The sequence below is a fragment of the Erythrolamprus reginae genome, chromosome 1 (genome assembly GCF_031021105.1).
Source record: "Erythrolamprus reginae isolate rEryReg1 chromosome 1, rEryReg1.hap1, whole genome shotgun sequence".
NCBI lineage: Eukaryota > Metazoa > Chordata > Lepidosauria > Squamata > Dipsadidae > Erythrolamprus > Erythrolamprus reginae.
Window position 1 is genome coordinate 369,412,302 of NC_091950.1, and position 22,262 is coordinate 369,434,563.

The following is a 22,262-nucleotide window of genomic DNA, read 5'->3' on the forward strand; positions in this document are numbered from 1 at the left end:
AACTTGACTGTAAAATATATGACTTCAGTAACCGAGTTGTCGAAGCGTGGAACTCATTACCAGACTCCATAGTGTCATCCCCAAACCCCAAACACTTTACACTTAGATTATCTATGGTTGACCTATCCAGATTCCTAAGAGGTCAGTAAAGAGCGAGTACAAGTGCACTACAGTGCCTTCTGTCCCCTGTCCTATTGCTCTCCTATATCTCCTATACCTTTCTTCTATTCCTATATCTCTTCTTCTATTCTTTCATTGATATGTTCCATTACTATATCTTCTTTTCTATTATTTCTTAGATATATTTTACTATGAGTATCTCCTCTATAACCTTCATCATGTATTTTACTATGTGTATATAGATATATACCCACTAAAACCCTCATCGTGTATTGGACAAAATAAATAAATAAATAATAAATAAATGATGATATACAGTATATCCCCCAGTCTAGATCATATTACCTCACCTCAAAACAGATCCAATATGTGACACATGCACACACGCTAAAATCAAGCCTGCAAAAACCTGAGACAGAGCCATAGATTTTCCACTGACAATCTGGAAACAGTACTGGCAGGGAAGCTGCCACACAGCAGTGAGGCTGATATAGTATATTGCAGAACTCCCAAATGATCCTTAAGGCCCAAGTGTCACAAGTAGGTCATCTGTGACTGAGGCAAAATCCTTGGCAACTTTCAGAATGTCCTGATAGACAATAATACCCAAACCCATCTACCCTGGAATTGGTGCTGATGCCAAACCTGGCAACCTCTGGGTACAGAGGTAGGCTGCTGCCGGAACAGCTAAGTGTGCGCAGCTCTGCGGCTCTGGAACATGAGTGTGGGATCTAGTGCAATCATGCTTCCTGCACCTGTGCAGGTAGAAAAATCACGCACAGGGACACACATGTGGGCCTGTTTTGGCAAAATGTTTTGCTTCCCTGCATGCGGGAAAACCTAAGCAGTCCAGAATATTTGCACCTAAGAAATGTATCAAGGTTAGTCATAGCTAGCTTCACACCCTTATTGATAATTGCTATCAGACCTTAAATGCTGCCATGAGGGGAAAAAAGACAGAGAGACAGACAGATGTAGATACATCCTTGTCTGGATCAAAGACCACAGAAATATTTCTACGACTCCTCTTATTACATAGGAGATAATTTTAGTACTGACGTTTTAGCAGAAAAAAACATGGAATCCTCCATGATTTCAAACTGTGTTTTAGAATCAACTAACAAGTGGCGCAAAAAAAATTGATGGCATTTTTCTACAAGAAATGGGCTTTATGGTCAGATCTTGCACAGAAACAGAATTAGTTTACTCAAAGTTTTACAAACTACACAATCTTCAGGTCACTATGAGCTTACTCTCATGATTTTTGCATTTTTGAAACTTAAATTAAGGGAACAGGGGAAACCAAACTAACTTGGTTGTATATTCGGAGGTTGAATTTTCTAGTACAATATCACATAATAGGTTACACAAAAACAGGTAATCCTGGGTTCTAATTAATATTGATAATTTAACATGTCTACCACTATTGATTTAACAGGTCTACCACTTCAGATATTCCTGCATAATTTCTCCCTTACAACCTGATTTGTGTACTACTTGGATTTCACATGTGAGGAAAATTCTTGAGAGATCAAGTAACAAATAGATCTTGTTCTTTTAGTATTAAGAAATAGTTGGGCTGTTCACTCTTTTGTATAAAGTAAAGATAATAATATATATATATATTATATATTGCATAAAATTGGACTGAAAACTAATGCAAAGTTCGTAGTGTATAATCCCCATTGAATTCACCGAGATTAATTTTCAAATAAACACAGAGAGAAATAACTCTGTAATCCTACACCTATTTACCTAGAAGTAAGGCATATTTAATTCAGTGGGTTTTATTTCTATGGACAGAGTATCACTGCGAACCACATTTTCCAAGCAAATCTTGTTATTATAAGGCTCTGCCTGATGCTAGTCATATAATTGGCCTATCTAGTTTAGTATTGTTTGCAAAAACAACCCACCCAACAACAATAATCCAGCTTTTCAGGATTTCTAAAAAATATTTCCCTGTGTTATCAAGAGATGATTGTGAGATTTTCTGCATGAAAATTGTATACACTTTCATTGAAATATTCCATTTCCCAAAGAATGATCACCATTGACAACACACTACACTTGTAGATTATGCTATTTTATTCAGATGGCGGCTATCAATTTAGAAATAACGTAATTCTGAAGGCAGAATGAAATGAATTAAAGTAAGGATTATCAACATGGTTTAAGCAAGTGGGACTTCCCCAAAGTTTATGCCAGTTGTAATGATAAACATAGAAACATAGAAACAGAAGACTGATGGCAGAAAAAGACTTCATGGTCCATGTAGTCCTATATTTTATTTTAGGATGGATATATATTTATCCCAGGCATGTTTAAATTCAGTTACTGTGGATTTACCAACCACGTCTGCTGAAGTTTGTTCCAAACATCTACTACTCTTTCAGTAAAATAATATTTTCTCACGTTACTTCTAATCTTTCCCCCAACTAACCTGACCAAGGCAATAAACATGTTAGCATATAACACATATAGAGGGCATCAGATCATGAAAAGTTTCTATTCGATGGAAAGTTAACAAAAAATATCCCATATTATTCGTAACATTATCAATTGTAACATTGATCATGTAGTGTTTCTGAGTCACATTCAAAAGCTTGCAGCTGGCAATATTTTCATAATTTGAAGAATGTTCTGAAAACTGCATTAACTGCCAAGATAACAGGCAGATTACTCTTTCATGGTAAAGTGTGTCTAGATGTGTTTGGACTGTTACAAAGTTTTTGAATGGTTTCGAAGACAGTGTGGAAAGAATCAATTAATTTCTGTATTGTTGATTCTCAGAACTGGCTTGAATAAGATTTAAAAAGCTTTTCCATCACTGTTTTATGGTTTTTCTACCCTAACTCTAAATTTCTTTTATTTAGTCTTAGGGCTTTTTGGCTACTTCTTTCTGACAAGGCATTATTCCCAGGATTCATAAATTAGTAATGTAAAAAATGCAGAAAGATTTGTTAAAATAATATTTATTTAAAGTTAGGCAGGATAAAGAAAACCTAGGCAGGATTTCTTTCTTTCTTTCTTTCTTTCTTTCTTTCTTTCTTTCTTTCTTTCTTTCTTTCTTTGCAATGATTGTATCCTAGAAGCAAAAAAGAAAGCTAAATGGAATCCCCCAAGGCAATTTACCAGCATTCCATCAGGTCTAGCACATTATTATGGTGGTATTCAGGCAACAGGAGATCTGGAACCTGGCCTTATGCCAAGGTTTTTCTGACCAGCAAGGTAAGTAAGTAGGAGTTGACAAGAAATGGAAGTAAAAAGAAGGGGAAACAGAGCCATTATCTGTGATTTACTTCAATGAAAGCTGGCCAGGAATTTGAGAAGCAGGTAATGCTTATTTCAAAATGTTGCCAAAGGTCATCAGAAAGACAAGATTGTTCTACAAAAATTGTTTTTCTGCATTATTAACATTATGATAATAAATGTGGATGAAGTTTATGTACTTTCAGTCCACCCAAACTAAAACTTCAAGCTGTATGTCTCCTACTCTTTGGGCAACTTTCCCTAATTAGGATGGTTGGACTTCAATTCCCAGAATTTGTGGGAATGAAATCCACATATCTGGAGAGGACACAGATTTAAAAAGATGATTTAAACAGTTTTGGCTGTGTTGCCTGCCCATTGATAGTTGAGTTCTTGAAAAAAATAGGCGGCCCTGTAAGTAATCTGGTCTGATGCCATTTGGTGTTGGACTGTAAATAAGTATATGCGAGAGCACCTAAGGTAGATTCCATAGTTCTATAGAACCAGTACTAAAAATAGGGACTGGTTCTCTGAAACAACAGTATCAGCAGCCTGTCCATGCCCCTGAACTGGTTCCTCGGTTGCTGGGATTTCATGCGGCAGCAGGCAATCCCGGAGGTATTCTGGTCCAATGCCATGTAGGGCTTTATAGGTCATAACCAATACTTTGAATTGTGACCGGAAACTGATCGGCAGCCAGTGCAGGCTGCGGAGTGTTGACGAAACATGGGCATATCTGGGAATGCCCATGATAGCTCTCGCAGCCGCATTCTGCATGATCTGAAGTTTCCGAAAACTTTTCAAAGGTAGGCCCATGTAGAGAGCATTGCAGTAGTCAAACCTCGACATGATGAGGGCACGAGTGACTGTGAGCAATGACTCCCTGTCCAAATAGGCCGCAACTGGTGCACCAGGCGAACCTGGGCAAATGCCCTCCTCTCCACAGCTGAAAGATGGTGCTCTAATGTAAGCTGCAGATCTAGAAGGATGCCCAAGTTGCAGACCGTCTCTGAGGGGGTCAGTAATTTCCCCCCCCCAGGGTGATGGATGGACAGATGGAATTGTCCTTGGGAGGCAAAACCCACAGCCATTCCGTCTTGTTAGGGTTGAGTTTGAGCCTGTTGACACCCATCCAGACCCTAACAGTCTCCAGGCATCAGCACTTCACTTCCACTGCTTCACTGACTGGACATGGGGTGGAGATGTACAACTGGGTATCATCAGCATATTCCAGGCCCTTGGATGATCTCACCCAGCGGTTTCATGTGGATATTAAATAGCAGGGGGGAGAGGACTGAGCCCTGAGGCACCCCACAAGGGAAAGACTCTGACTTCCCACTAACACCGACTGCGACCAACCAGAGAAGTAGGAGGAGAACCACTGAAGAACAGTGCCTCCCACTCCCAACCCCTCCAGCCGGCGCAGAAGGATATCATGGTCGAGGGTATCGAAAGCCGCTGAGAGGTCAAGAAGCACCAGGACAGAGGACAAGCCCCTGTCCCAGGCTTGCCAGAGATCATCCAGCAGCATAACCAAAGCAGTTTCCGTGCTGTAGCCGGGCCTGAATCCTGACTGTTGAGGGCCTAGATAATCGGTTTCTTCCAAGGACTGCTGGAGCTGGAGCGACACCACCTTCTCAACAACCTTCCCCATAAAGGGAAGGTTGGAGACTGGACAATAGTTGTTAAGTATGGCTGGGTCCAGGGAAGGCTTCCTGAGGAGGGGGCGCACAAGTGCCTCCTTGTAGGGAGCCGGGAAGGACCCCGTCCCCAAAGAAGCGTTGACAATCTCCTGGACCCAGCGCCGTGTCACCTCTCTACTGGCCAAAACCAGCCAAGCGGGACACGGATCCAGGATACAGGTAGCGGAACTCACAGCTCCAATGGCCTTGCCCATTTCATCAGGTTCATGATGTACAATTGGCACAAAAACTTCTACTACGTGTTTAACAACAAAACATATTTAGGAGGAGAGAGAGTTTAGAGTATATAAATTTTCCATGCATTAAAGGAAACTAAAAGTAAGAAAACAAAGGGTGGAATCTGAAAATATCAGGTGTCTGTATGTTTGTGAGTTGATAATATTATTGTATAAGCTCCCAGTCAATGAAATAAATCCCAGTGATCCATATGTGAAATAAGCAAGTCGTTATTCATTATTCAATAATTCAGATAGCAAAACAATACATGTCAATTTCTATTTACTACGTTATACACCTTAACAGTTTAGAATTACCTCCCTAATTGCTAGCAAGTCAAATTCTTGTGCTTTCTTAAGACTAGTGCTAGATTACAGCTTGGTTGTAAATTTATATTCATTTCTACTCCAAATATGTCATCTGGACTTCTAAACTTTTTGTTCAGAATTCCAGGGCAGCTTGCATGAGAATAAAGTAATGAATTCACTGAATCAGAGTTATGTATCCACTCAGGAGGATACTAATCCTCTCACACAAGATTAGTCTCCTCTCCACACTCCCACAATTTTTGATTGTTAATAGACTTTCATATTGAAATTGATTTCCTTTTTCCCATGGAAGATCTTAGTAAAAAGAAAAATCTAGCCTCTCCTGCTAAGAAAAAAATAGAAATCCCATTTTTAATAAAATCTTATTGCAAGTGTGACAAGGCTTAGCAAAAACTTTCAAAGGACAATCATTTATGTAGGATTTCACAACACAAGTGGGGGTGGGGGAATGAGAGGTACCTTATACATTGCGAAGGATCAGAAGCAAGAAATAAAAACAACTTGAACTTCGGTTTTTCAGCTTCCTGGGCTTGAAATAAAGGTGTTTTTTTCTCTATGCTTGATTCTGAATCAGTTTGCAAAGTGTATCTTTTCCCTGAACATCTAGCTGACTTATAGAGGAACCATCTAGTAGACTGGAACCCATTTATCTAAATTTTATTATGTCTATACACATTGGCAGCAACAACTCTCCAGTATTTTAGTATTTTAAGAAGTCAAAGGCTACTAATTACTTCTTATTCTCTTATTGTACTGAGAGTGGTATTATATATGACAGCATGCATTTTCAAACCAAATGTATCTCCTACATCTTTCTTTTAGTAACCCACCACATGGTTTTCTCTGATGGAGAGTATGGAAAACTGATAGTATGCTTTCTTGCCTCCAGATGAGTCTCCATCATGTGCATGACATTGATGCAAATATGATCATCTTCAGATCTGAGACTTGTTGTCCAAATGTGTCTTTCTCTCAGACATCTGGGAAGCAGTAATAAATCAGGTTGACTAATGTTTGCCAGGAATCTCAGGAGGAAAAATAAAACCATTTTCCATCATGTACTACTCTTTTTTTTAGTTGAGATAATAATAATAATAATAATAATAATAATAATAATAATAATAATAATAATAATAATAACAACAACAACAATAACAACAACAACAACAACAACAACATCCGTCTTTGATATCCACGTTTTTCAGGCTCCGAGTTGTAATAACACTTCATGATTGTCTGATTCTCTGACATTGAGAATTTCTGCCGCTTTTTGATTTGTAAGCTTTGCTTGTTTTGTTCCTGTAGCTCATTTGTCGATGGCCTCCTAGGTTCCACAGCGATCCTTTTTATCCTGGGTGATGACCAAGCCAGTATGGACTTCTTTTTGTTTTGTCTCTCCATTAGTTTAAATGGGTTAGGTACGTTTAGTCTGGCTCCTCTACTTTGACCACTCCGGCAAGGTTAGACCTACCAGTAGTTTACACTACCGCCGGCACAGCTTTCAGCTTCATTGAAGCACCCAAGCCCCACTACCACAACAAGGTGTACCCATCAGTGGGGTGGCTCCCCGTCGGGAAATCGAACCCCGGTCTCCCGCGTGACAGGCAGGGATACTTACCACTATGTCAAAGCCAGAATTGAAAAATCAGCAGATAATCCAAAGTGCAGACTTTGTAAAGAAACAGATGAAACAATCGATCACATACTCAGCTGCTGCAAAAAGATCGCACAGACTGACTACAAGCATAGACACGATGCTGTGGCACAGATGATCCACTGGAACTTGTGCCAGAACTGCCATCTACCAGTGGCAAAGAACTGGTGGGATCATAAGCCTGAAAAAGTGGTCGAAAATGAGCAAGCAAAACTACTGTGGGACTTCCGACTTCAGACTGACCGAATTCTGAAGCATAACACACCAGACATCCTGATTGTGGAGAAAAAGAAAGTATGGATCATTGACATTGCAATCCCAGGAGACAGCAGAATTGAGGAGAAGCAGCTAGAGAAATTAGTGAAATACGAAGATCTAAAAATCGAGCTGCAATGACTCTGGCATAAGCCAGTGAAAGTGGTCCCAGTGGTACTTGGCACACTGGGCGCAGTGTCAAAGGATCTCAGCGGACATTTGAAAACCAGTGGAATTGACAAAATCTCCATCTGTCAATTGCAAAAGGCCGCTTTACTGGGATTGGCAAACATAATTCGCCGCTACATCATGCAGTCCTAGGTGCTTGGGAAGCACCTGACTGGTGATGAAATACGAAATCCAGCATAGTGATCTCATTTGTTGTATTGACATAATAATAATAATAATAATAATAATAATAATAATAATAATAATAATAATAATAATAACAACAACAACAACAACAACAAAACAACAACAACAACAACAATAACAATAACAATATTTATTATTATAATTTATTATAATTTATTATTATTATTATTATTATTATTATTATTATTATTATTATTATTATTTATATTTGTATGCCGCTCCTCTCCGAAGACTCAAATATGGAAATATTGCGGATCAAATATGGAACTCTCTGATAGCATGGTCAAAGAATTATGCATAATATTCCTAAAACAAAACTGTACAGAGTAAGTGTGGTGGTAGAAGATAGCCAGTCAATAATACCAATCCACTTTAAGTATAAATATTATTTACATATATCCAATAGATATACAGTATATCTAATCCAAGTCATTTGCAGAGACATGAATCAATCATATACATTGTTGATTAATTACATATTGTAGCACTCAACTAGTTATAGTATTAACACTCTCCCACTCTATTGACCCAATAGACACAAAGAAATAATAGCAAATGAAAAAGTTCCTTATAAAAATCAGCAGAATCTAGTTTGTTTTTAAGGAGCCCTCAGTTGTTTTAAACAGATAAAATGAGAAAATGTAGTTGCTTTTTAAATAAATTATTAAATTTAAACATATTTTTGCCGAATTCAAATGACTTTGGTGAAAAGAACCTCCTTCTGAGAACAAAACTATTGATGCACTAATGCTTCCTAATGGATGATTGTTGGTTTTTGTTTTTTCATCATGGGGTTACTTTTCCTGAAGTTCTTGAGTAATGTCCACATTTCATAATATACTCTGGTACTACAAGCTGTGATGATGAATAGTATTGTGGGGGGGTTTTCCTCCCAGTTCAGATGTGAAAAGAGAATGGGGAGATTATTCCTTGAAATAAATAAGCAGTCTATGCATTGAGGGACAATTGGCAGCCTTCCCTAGAGGTTTTCCAAACCATATTCAGTGGAAGCTTTGACTGAACACACTGTTCAAGTATCATAAGATAAAAGAAAATGTAAACAGAATCCAAGATTAAATGAAACCCAACTGGGAAGAGTTCATTTTGATTTTAATGAAGTGGTTCGCTTGTGTTTTTTCTAAAAAAGACTGTGGAAGTGTGTATCGTGTCCAACAAATTCCTACTTCAGCTTACCAAATATATCTGTTGGGCTTGATCCCTACTGATCTCTTGAGGACTAGTCTGATGGGATTAGTGTCTGCACATGGAGATGAATGTGGTCTGTGCAACGTTTCCTGCTGGCCAACCAAAGGTCTCTTGAATTATTTTCATGATTTGTGGTTCAAAAAAAGATCATATAATTCCAGGACGTCTTTAAAAAAAACAAAAAAATGATCTCCAAAAATGATCTGAACTTCACAATTATGCAGTATCTTTATTAAGATCTATCAAAATTCAAAATTCAAATCTGCACTCTCCAGATCACTTCATTAAAATAGGCACAAAAATTCTTACTAACATAATGTAGTGTTCTGGAGAATTCAAACTTCTGACTATTGTTTTATACCTAATGGTATTTCAACTTTAAAAGATACTTGTGTATAAATAGCTAAGTAGCCCCTGTCCTTGAATATTGGAAAAGTCATAGATAAGCAAATAAATATAATAATTTTTTGCTATGATGGAAAAATAGTGTTTCCCTTGAAGGCTTCAGAACCATGGCATCTAGAGTGGCATGACAGCTTGATCTACATTTGTCACATCTCGGCCCCATGATTTTCCCCACAAAGTGAATTTTTTTCTCAATTATTCCATACGTACATTCAAAATAACTATTAATGGTCTTTGGTTAACCTGAATATTTCTTCTCTGTCTGCTGACTATAGGAAAATGGGGCTTATTCCAGGATGCATTGACTCTTTGGCCAGTTGGTAGGGTAAAATGTTTTTCTCATTTATGGAGTGAAGTCATTTAAAGTAATGGTGTTTTTCTTGGGCAGTAGGGTCACCCAAGCCATATAGGTCATCTCAGCTACCCAGCTAAAGCAAGCAGAGCTGTGGATTTTTCAGAGTATCAGTGGTGTTTACGATATGATTACATTGAAGTCTTCAAGACATCTAGCCATGTAGGAAAGAGAATTGGAAGCTGCAAAGACAATGGAGACTTAAGAACCATAAACATGGCAAAAATCAACACAGTGAAAGATGAAATTTATCAATTTATCATTGACATCTTAGATATCATTGAATTGAGATAACTGGGATTGAATACTTTCATTCAAAAGATTGCACTGTTTACTACTCAGGACATGAAAAGCAAAGAAGGGCTTGTGGTGCTTTTATAGGAAATGTGTAGCAAGAACAATACTTAGCTACCATGCAATGAAAAAATAATATCAATTAGCCTTTAGAAGCAACCCTTAAATATGCCAATTATCCAAGTTTATGCACTGATGTGGACAAAGAGGAAACGGATGAGTTTTGTAAAAAAGTTCAATTTGAAATTGACCAAGCATGCAAGCAAGATGTGCTGCTTGTAGTTGGAGACTAGAATGCCAATGTTAAAAACATTAAAGAGGAAAATATAAATGGCCTAGGAAACCAAAATGAAAGAGGAAAATGGCTTATCAATTTCTGCCAATCCAATCATTTCCTCATTGCTAATAGTCTTCAAGTAAACAAAAATATTAAATACATGTACATCAACAGATGGAGTTCACAGAAATCAAATTGACTATTTTAGGAGGAAGAGGTAAAAAAAACCTCAGTAATAACAGCAAACATGTGGCCATGGGCTGACTGTAAAACAGATAAAGAATCCCTCATATGTAAATGTCTACTTAAGCTAAAACAGAAGAATAAAGCCAACCAGTTTCCACATTACAATATTGAGCATATACCAAACATTTTCAAAGATAACGTCAAGAATCATTTTGAAGTCTTGAGCCTCATTGACTGGAAACCAGAGGGATAAAATTAGAGAATTTGTTAACAGTACATTTGAAAAGAAACTGCCAAAGATGAAGAAGCTGATGAAAGTACATTGGATCTCAGAACACATTGAAAATTGCCAAGAGTTGAAGGTGGTAGATCCAGGTGACAAAATTAAGTAGTTGGAGCTCCACCCCAGAGCACCCATTTACACTGAAAGATGTTGAAAGAAAGTGCAGGGCATCTTGCATAAGCCACGCCCACAGCGTGGTAGTAAAAATTTTGGTAGCCCTTCACTGGACATAAGTTACCTGCCTGTTAACTTAAGATAGAATGGGACTAGATACACTCAAGGAAGGGTTAAGAGGGAGAAAGGGAAGTGGAGAAATAAAGGAAGAAGGACTAGGGATGACATGATAGTAGTGTTCCAATATATCGGCGTTGCAACAAGAAGAGGGAGTCAAGTTATTCTCCAAAGCGACAATCAGTAGGCTGTGAAGGAACCACTAGGCTAAGCTGGCTGCATACTGCATTTTAATTTATTTATCAAAATTCCCTTTATTTTATCCAATTTTATTGTATTTTAACCAGTCACAGTTTTATGACAACTGATGTGGTCCCTGTTTTTGCTTTGATATGGTTGATTGACTAATGAAATAAAGTTGATTGTATTGTATTCTCCAAAGCAGGTAGAACAAGAAGCAATGGTGGGAACCTAATCAAGGAGAGAAGCAACTTAGAACTAAGGAAAACTTTCCTGACAGTTAGAACAATTAATCTGTGAAACAACTTGCCTCCAGAACTTGTGAATGCTCCAACACTGGAAGCTTTGAAGAAGAGATTAGATAACCATTTGTCTGAAGAGTTGTAGGGTTTTCTGCCTTAGCACAGGGTTGGACAAGAAGACCCCCAACTCTGTTATTTGGGGTTGGACAAGAAGACCTTCCAACTCTGTTATTCTATCCCCTGAAGGACGTAACTAAACCTTTTGATATCATTAACAAAAAGTCCCAGAGAGGAAGAAGAAAGTACAGTGAAACAGATGAGCTTGGGCAGTTCAATTTAGCTAGTAATAACGCTACAACTGTGCACATTTATTTTTCAGTGTGAAATTTGAATGCCCTAATGCAGTGGACCAGATTATCTCAGGGACCGCCTTCTGCTGCATGAATCCCAGCGACCAGTTAGGTCCCACAGAGTGGGCCTTCTCCGGGTCCCGTCAACTAAACAATGTCGTTTGGCAGGACCCAGGGGGACAGCCTTCTCTGTGGCGGCCCCGGCCCTTTGGAACCATCTCCCCCCAGAGATTAAAATTGCCCCCACCCTCCTCGCCTTTCGTAAGCTTCTTAAAACCCACCTCTGCCGTTAGGCATGGAGGAACTGAGATATTCTTTCCCCCTAGGCCTTTACAATTTACGCATGGTATGTCTGTATGTATGTTTGGTTTTTATAATAAGTTTTTTTTTAGTTAGTTTAGTATTGGATTGGATTGTTACATGTTGTTTTTATCATTGTTATTAGCCACCCCGAGTCTACGGAGAGGAGCGGCATACAAATCCAATAAATAAATAAACAAGTAAGTAAGTAAGTAAGTAAGTAAGTAAGTAAGTAAGTAAGTAAGTAAGTAAGTAAGTAAGTAAACAAACAAACAAGTGATGGCGAACCTTTTTTTTGCTCAGGGGCCAATAGGATGTATGTGTGCATGATAGCGCATGCGTGCATGCCCACTCCCATAATGCAGTGCCCTCCCCATGCATGTACACACAACAACAGCACACACACACACACGCTGCCCCCTCTCCCCCAACATGCACGCAGAGCTCAATGAAACCTCCAGAGCCTTTGGATGGCCAAAAAATGGATTCTGGCTGATTTTCACCCCAAGCTTTAGGAAAGCTTCAAGAGCCTGTGGATGGAGAAAAATGAACCCAACGACCCAACCCTTGGGTCTGTTTTTTGCCATCCACAGGCTCCAGGGGCTTCCTGAAGCCTGGGAAAAGCGAAAACGATTCCCACCACCACCCTCTGGCTGATGCACACATGGGCACTGGAATTGACATAGGGCAATGCCTTGTGCGCCCTCAGATATGGCTCTGTATGCACGAATGCCATAGATTTGCCAGCACGGCCTTAGTGCATTCCATGTGAAATATGTTTGAAGAAACCTGGTGCCAATATTAGAGTGTTTCTATGCATATTTATACTGGTACAAACCCTAAAGAAATGTGTGAGAGAGAAAAGCTTCAACTAATTAGTTTCACTGTGGAAATTTATTCAAGTAAGCTTTAATATAGAAAAGCAATGTCTTCTTTTTCTTTGACCTGTGTCAGATGTTTTCTTCTCTCCCTCCCTCCCTTGGTTGTTCTGGGCATCAATCATGGACTGCATTACTTCTCTGGAAACGAAGCAGATAAGAGAAAAAATGTTTTTACAATTCACAAAGAACTCCACAGGGATTCTTGTTTGTCTGCTAGAGTTTTAGGAGGAGCCACCAAGCTGTCAGTTATTATGGTATGAAGTGTCCGGAATCAGTATCTCTAACATTCTCTCTTTCTCCCTCTTTTGCTTGCTCTTTCTTCTGCTGTTCTGTTCAAGGACATCCTCATCACTTAACTTTGAAATAAATGTCCTCCCCTCAAAAATAATTCATCTCCCTTTCCCCAAGTTCCAGGGTGTTTGAAGGGGAGAGATGTGTCAAGGCAAGCTGTCAAGACTAAACGCCCAATGTTTATTTGTTATTATTTATAGAATGCTATCAAGTTTGCTTCGCAAAAGGGTATCAGCCTCAATGTCTGATCCCAGTCTTTGTGAGATTATGAACTTTTGGATGGAACTGAGTTGGGTTTCCAACTGCAGCATTTAAATAAATGAATGCCCACAAGATCATATGCTGCAATAGTGTCAACCCCTAACCCCCAACATTTCTCCCTTAGACTATCCACGATTGACCTCTCCAGGTTTCTAAGAGGTCAGTAAGGGGCGTACATAAGTGCACTAGTGTGCCTTTCGTCCCCTGTCCAATTGTCTTTCCTTTATCTCATATATCATATATATTTTCTTCCTTTCATATATCTTCTCTATTTTTACATATTATCTTTATATATATTACTTCATGTCTATTCTCTTCCATATGTATTGTGCATTGGACAAATGAATAAATAAAATAAATTAAACTTGAAATTCTACGAGGAAGAATAAAAAACCCATTCCATTTTTGCTGAAATACCGCAATAGATTGTCCATTTATGACTTTTGGGAAAGCTACACTTGATTTATTCTTTAGATATATTGTTATTTTATACAAAACAATGCATACATTTGAAAAGATGCTTTCCTTTCTTTGAGCCAATTCTCCAAAATACCAAAGTAGAATCATTTTGCTCAAAGTCATGAAAGAACTTTTCTAATCACCTACTCTGGTGGTTCATCTCCAACATACAACTCTCCAGCCTTTGTTTGAAAATTTCTACCAAAGGAGAACTCACTAAGTGGTAAATTCACACCCTGACTGACAATTGTCAGAAAGGTCCTCCAAAATCTCTTTCCTTGTGTTTTTAACTCCCTGGTTTTGATCCTGTTCTCTGTTAAACTAGTTACTCTGTAAAATAATATGAGATTATTCCATCATAATTTAGGACTTGGATTAATTTAAATTAGCTATAGCTTTCTTACTGTCGCTTTGTCTTTCCTGATTGACAGGTCTCTTCTTCTCCCAGTGACAGGATCAGCCAGGGATCTATTTCCCTTCTGTGAGAAGACAAATGCAAATTAGGAATTAAGAGGTTTTGCCTAATTCATTATCCATTCACTACATCAGGGATGTCAAACTCACAACCCACAGGCCAGATGTGTCATGCACCGGCCATGTCCACCCTCATTTTAACGAAGGTGGGAAAAATTGCGATACATCATATGGTGACAACATGAGGATGTGAGTTTGACATCCTATACTACATTTTCTTCACAATGAATCTGTAATATCTTTTATTTCCTTTTTGTTTTTGACATACCAAAAGGACTTTATTTTATTATTTTTGAATGTCACAAGACTCAACTCATTCTGAGCATTGGGGGTTTTTTTGACAGAATTGCTACAAATTCTGGATACTAGCTGGCATTTTTTCTTGGGTCTCATTCCATTTCTAATATATCTATTTTCTTTTCTTTCACTCTTCAGCATTTTAGAGAGCTCTGTATGTAGCTCCACCGGCCACCCATCTTTCCTGAATACTTTTTTCCTTCATGAATCCTTCCCATAGAGGTCATTAAAACTAGCTCCAAAATACATATCCAACATACAAGTCTGATTCTTACTTTGAATATCAGAAATTCAAAGGCATAATCATTTCCTCCCAAGTTGGCAATCATGCTCAAATTTTTAGCCAAATGAGAACAGAGCTAGCTTTAAGCTAAGCCTGAATAGTGTGGCCTAGGATGCCAAAGCTTAAAGTGCCAATGCCATCCCTCCTTCTAAATCATTGTAAAAATGCAAATGTTCATATTGACTTATGATGTCATAAGTCAATGTGGCCCATGGGTGTCATATACCCGTGTTGGGTAAGAATTAGGTCTAGAATAGCAGACTTGTTATACTTATTTCTGCCTTTTGACAAATAGTGCCTTTGAGTGAGAACAATACCTTTTTTAGACTTCTGAATCTTGCCAGAGTTGTTTTCAGCATATGTCAGAATACAATAATTGATATCTACCACTATTATTACTGCATGCACCTTGTAAAGTATTCATCTGATGCAGAAGGATCTCATCTATATCTTCTCTCCCTTCAAGTAGTCTGTAATAAATTCCTATAATTATACTTCTCTCAGTGTCTCAGCGAAGAAGACAAAGTGTTTTATTGCAATCACTAAAAGTGATGTGTGTGTGTGTGTGTGTGTGTGTGTATTCAATGCAAACAGCTAAAGGAGACCAGCTCTATCTTGATTATTTGCAGAAATGGAGCGACTTATATCACCAAGATATTTTTACAATGATATCAAAGAATGATGCAATTTCCAAAAGATGTAGCATCATGTTGAGACATATCAAACAAGATCTACCAAGACCTTCATTCTAAGCCTCCAGTTGGGTGGTAATGTGGACAAGCTGATTCAAGTTGACAGTGTTCAAGAGAATACTATGACAACATCAAGAGGACAGACCTTAAAACCTGTGGAGCAATTTAAGTAGCATCCTGGATACAGATGTAGGAATAGAAGCAGATGTAAAATGCTGAATAAATAAAGCAACTGCTGTGTTCCCATAAATGTGTTAAGTATAGACCATGTCCACCATAAACACAGGAACCAAGATCAGACTATTTAATGGTAGGGGATTTAATTAATTTTAGAATAGAATAGAATAGATATGGGCTATGCTTAGGTCGTGTATAAGGTGACATAGTTCTAAGCTTTCTAAACCTAAGATTGTAAGTCTAGTTGCATAGGGTGTTCTGTTGCGAGTGGAGGGCTCTTCTAGTAAAGCATTTCTGGACATTTTCTAAACTGTTTATGTCTGAAATACAGTATGGGTTCCAGACAGATGAGCCGTATTCAAGGATTGGTCTGGTGAAAGTTTTGTATGCTCTGGTTAGTAGTGTGAGATTACCGGAGCAGAAGCTACGTAGTATTTGGTTAACAACTCTTGAAGCCTTTTTGGTGATGTGGTTGCAATGGGCTTTGGCACTTAAGTCATTTGATATGAGTCTTCCAAGAACTTTTACGGAGTGAGGGTTGTTTGTAAGGTCTTGTTTGAATCTTGTTTTAATCTGTTGAAGTTATTGCTTCAGATATCAACACTGTCTGGGTGAATAGGATGATAAGGTGATAAATTGAAATGAATAATGCCCAGACTATCCTGCTGAATCTAAAACTGTATTATTGTTTGCACCAATATCAGCAGAAATAATTTAGGGCTATGGAAGGGAAGATCCATTTTCCCTATACACATGGCACCTTGAAGGAAAAACTTGACATTCGAGTCAACAGTGGTCAAAGGCTACATCACAGTTTCCTGCAGCTGTCGCAGCCTGAACAGACTCATCCTGTAGTTAACTGGGCAACTGTCTTGTCTGAGAAATCTATAGGCAGGGGGGTTCTCATACAGTGTATTTTCAGCTCACATAGTATACACTCCAGGCATCTCTGCAATCTCAACTGTGTCAGCATACACAACTTCCTACGTAGCTTCTACACCAGCATCTGCAAAAGGTCACTTTCTTTGTTCAGCCAATCCTGATGGATAAGCTAATTTTGGCAGAGAATCAGGGAGCATGTTGGGGGGAGGCCTGTGTTTCCAAGCCTTCACACATCCACATTGTCATAGCATGGGTTCCAGAGCCAAAGCCCTAAACCAGTTTTCAGAAAATCCACCAGAAAGAATAATTGAATCTGAATAGTATTTCATTAAAAACATTGATTGGAGAAAATCTGACTTTAATACTATAATTGATCTACAATGGCTTTATACTGATTTAATTTAATTTGGTCATGCTGCTGGATGATCTCTGGTGAGCCCAAGATGGGGGTTATTCCTCTATCCTAGTGCTACTTGACCTCTCAGTGACCTTTGACACCATTGATCATAGTATCCTTCTTTGATGACTGAGGGAGCTGGGAGTGGGAGGCACCGTGCTACAGTGGTTCTCCTCCTATCTCTCCGGCTGGTCACAGTCGGTGATGGCAGGAGGACAGAGATCGACCCCTAGACTCCTCATTTGTGGGATCCCTCAGGGATGGATTCTCTCTCCTCTCCTACTTAACATCTATATGAAACCGCTGGGTGAGATCATCCGATGATACGGGGTGAGATACCAGCATTATTCTGATGATACGCAGTTGTATATCTCCATCACCTGCCAGTTCAGTGAAGCAGTGCCTGTGATATGCCAGTGCCTGAAGGCTCTGAGGGTCTGGATAGGAGGAAACAGGCTGAGACTCAACCCTGACAAGACCGAGTGGCTGTGGTTTTGCCACCAAAAGATTACTGGTATACTGATTATACCATCTTTGGTTCTTGGGGGGAGAAATTATCCCCCTCAGAATGGTTCGCAATTTGGGTGTCCTCTTGGATTCACAGCTTAAATTAGAACAACATTTAACAGCTACAGCCAAGGGGGGCTTTGTACAGGTTCACCTGATACACCAGTTGTGACCCTATTTGGATTGAGAGGCTCTTCTCACAATCACTCATGCCCTTGTCACCTTGTGGTTAGATTATTGCAAAGCGCTCTACATGGGACTACTCTTGGGGAATGCTTTGGAGACAGACACATCACATACAGCCTACAACCCATTAGATGTCAAAATCCTCTTTCAACATGATGGAGGAACATCAACTTTAAGGTAGACCACTATAAAACCTACACTTCCTTGACATGGAATCAGTGGTGGGTTGTTCCTGGTTCAGCCTAATTCTAAAAACTGGTAGCACTGGTGGCGGGAAGCTCTGCCCACCTGTGCAGAATGCTTCTGCGCATGCACGTAAACCAGTAGTAAAGAGTTTTAAAATCCACTACTGCATGGAATGATAGAGTGAATTACAAATACAAATAAATAAATATATACATGCATGCCTACATAAATAGATACATATATACATACATATAACCCACATGATTTTACTGCAAATTAAACACTCCAAATCTGCCAAGGCATGAGCATTCTCTGAAGCTTCAGCAACAGAAATCAGTTCTACTGAGAACAGTGGAAAGGGCAAAGTAGCGTGTAGTTATGCAGACATCATCAGATGGCCCTTGAAGTAGTTTCATCAAGCTTTCAGAAGAGTCTAATAGATTCCAACAAATTGGGCATGTCACAGGTCCTATCAGCTAAAGAGTGTTGAGGGCTTTCTCTGCTAAAGCCCTTGCTTTATGGAATAGTCTCTCCTTGGAGATTAGAGAATGGCCCCAACCCTGTTGGTTTCTCACAAAGCTTTAAAATCTTGGCCATGTACCTGGGCTCGAGGCTTGGAATATGTTAAAGGTCTTGTTACTTGAGATGCATTAGTTGACTGCTATTTGACTTATTTATTTTGTGGGTGTTTTTATTGTTCAAATATTTTCTTTAATTATTTTATGATTTTAAGAATTATAGAATTAATTTATAATTTTCAGAATTTAAAGAATTTGGAGTCACTTGGTTGAGTTGGCCAGCTATAGAAATTGAATGAATAAAATAATAAAATTAAATTAAATTAAATTAAATAAAATAAAATAAAATAAAATAAAATAAAATAAAATAAATAAAATAAAATAAAATAAAATAAAATAAAATAAAATAAAATAAAATAAAATAAAATAAAATAAAATAAAATAAAATAAAATAAAATAAAATAAATAAAATAAAATAAAATAAAATAATAAAATAAAATAAAATAAAATAAAATAAAATAAAATAAAATAAAATAAAATAATAAAATAAAATAAAATAAAATAAAATAAAATAAAATAAAATAAAATAAAATAAAATAAAAATATCTTACATCGAAGCAAATGTCTCAATGTGGTTGTAACAATGCTATAATCCAATCATCAATTCCATGGCATTATATTAGTCTGGTTTTAGTAATGGCTATGTGAAAGAGCAATAAATAATAATTGAACACTTTGAAGTAGACAAAAGCAAGCTGCTCATATATCTCAGGCACTGAAGTAGTGACTGTCACTTCCAGAGGTCTCCTTTTTCACGTCCCCTGTCATTTATTTCACTGTTCAAATTCATGTACCTCCAACAAGAATTATTTCTGTTGTCAGTAATAAGCAGAAGGTCTTTTATGGCACAATATGAATGAAATAAAAATAGTCTTCTCTATGAAAATGATATTACACCACCTGATGCCAGTTGTTTTAATTTCCATAGATGTTCTATCCATCAATGTTTTAAATAATAACCAAACAAATATCCATAAAGTTAAATCTAAACTTACAACACAACCATTGAAACCAGTGTATCAAAAGAAAGCTGATTGCTAAGAATCTGACAGAATAGGACAATATCAGATTATCAGATTATTATATTTCTTTTCAATATTTTTCTAAAAGGAAAATGAGAGTTTTATAATTATTCTACTTAGGGCAGGGGGATCAAACTCAAGGCCTGTGAGCTGGATCCCACCTGCAGGGTGCTTAAATCCAGCCTGCGGGATTGGCTTGGAAATATCAGAGGACCAGCCCTAGATGAAAATGGGTCATACAGCCTGTTTTTTGCCTGCTTTCAGCCAGCAGAGTGCTGCAGGAGGCCATAGAGGGTTGTTTGGCAGAATGCTGGTGGTGATCAGTTCTGTCTCTCCCCCTACCTTCTGCCAGAAGAACTACAATGCTGATTTGGCCCTCGGAGAAATCCAGTTTGACATCCCTAATGTAGGGAATAACATTATCAAATACTTACCTTTTTATTTCAAAACCTATCTTTATAAACATTTAGGTATCTCTACCATCTATACATATGTGTAATGAGCCGAGGTGGCACAGTGGGTAGAGTGCAGTACTGATGGCCACTAAAGCTGACTGCTAGATCTGCAGGTCAGCGGTTCAAATCTCATCACTGGCTCAAGGTTTACTCAGTCTTCCATCCTTCCGAGGTGGGTAAAATGAGGATTGTGGCGGCAATATGCTGGCTCTGTTAAAAAGTGCTATTGCTGACATGTTGTAAGCCGCCCTGAATCTAAGGAGAAGGGCAGCATAAAAAATTGAATAAATATATAAAATAAATAAATGGTCTATAAGAATATTCTTGAGAAACAGGAGGAGGTAGAACAGCAGCAGACTAGGCAAAAGTCAGATAAGAGGCAGTTTAACCCACAGAAGCAGTGAAGAAGTGGAAAACAGGCAATGTCCTGTCTGTCAAAGACTACTTCAGCTTCAACCACAACAACACAAGAGCACACAACAGATTCAAGTTAACATTAACCTCTCCAAACTTGACTGTAAAAAATATGACTTTAGTAATCGGGTTGTTAAAGCGTGGAACTCATTACCGGACTCCGGAATATCATCCCCTAACCCCCAACATTTTACCCTTAGACTATTCACAGTTGACCTCTCCAGATTTCTAAGAGGTCAGTAAGGGGCGTACATAAGCACACTAGAGTGCCTTCTGTCCCCTGTCCTATAGTCTCTCCTATATCTCGTATTTCTTCTCTACTATATCCTCTATAGCCTTCATTGTGTATTATTGTGTATTGGACAAAATAAATAAATAAAATAAAATAAATAAAAACATTTCTTAGACTATAAACATGGGGAGATATGTACTTTCAGTCTTGCAAGATTCTGCTACTGCAGTCTTACAATTAAGGTAGTGTTATTATTCAAGGTTGGAGTTTCTTGTCTGGACAACTCAAAAGACTGACAGCAGTGTTGCAAGTCTGAAAGCATATCCCTGCCTGGGGAATTCTGGGAATTGAAGTCCACATAGCTTAAATTTTTCAGGATTGAGAAACACTGTTCTACATACTAAAGCTCAGCCACAGGTGATAGACTTGAAATGCCCATTGCATTGTTTATTCCTTTTCTTCCATTTCATTCAGTCCGTAATTCTTTTCTTCTACAAATATGAATGTCACCTTTTGGTGGTGGGGGAAGAAAAATTGTTATACCTTAGGCCTATCCAGGGCTTTTCATGTTGATTTAAACATTATTTCCTCTGATATCAGATGCAGAGTGGGTGGACCAGTGGCTGTGCCTACTCAGTGATAAGAGAATGAATGCACTGTATATTCAGACACATTCTCCTCTTCCTTGCTATTTTAGATTATCTTCCAGAAATGACATGCAATGTATCACATAGAACCAGTGCTGAGCCCTGGAAGCCCAATCTCAAATCCAGCCTCATATCAATTCCCTCTCTCCCATTAATTTCATGATTATACGTCAATTGCATAAAATAAAAATATCATGCTTGAATATTACGTCTTCTTATCAAACACACACATTCCTGTGAAAATACTTTTCTGTTCCTTCCTTCTTTGCATCAACAATGCATAAATGTTGAACTGTAATTTAGGTTATTAAACTATGCCAATGCAGATGGGTGTGTGTGTTGCTAAACTGACCCATATCATGGAGGAATGAATGTCAAAAAATTGTATATGGTATTTATTTGGAGAAAACACATTTTTCTGATGTGGTTAGCTCTAATTAGATTTAGAATGTATGCTTATGGGGTAGAAACTGGACACAGCAAACTCTCATATAAGCAAATTAATTGCATCATTCAGTTAGCCCATATATTCAGCTCAAATACTTCAGTCAGGAGCCATTGTTTTCTCACCAGAGCTAATGAGAACTATTTATAAAACAAGGCATGAAAAGAAATACACCCTCCATACACACACACACACACACACACACAAACACACAAACAGACACACAGTCTTTCTTCCTTAGTCTGGTAGGCCTTTATGCATCCTTTGTCACTGGGCTAATACTATT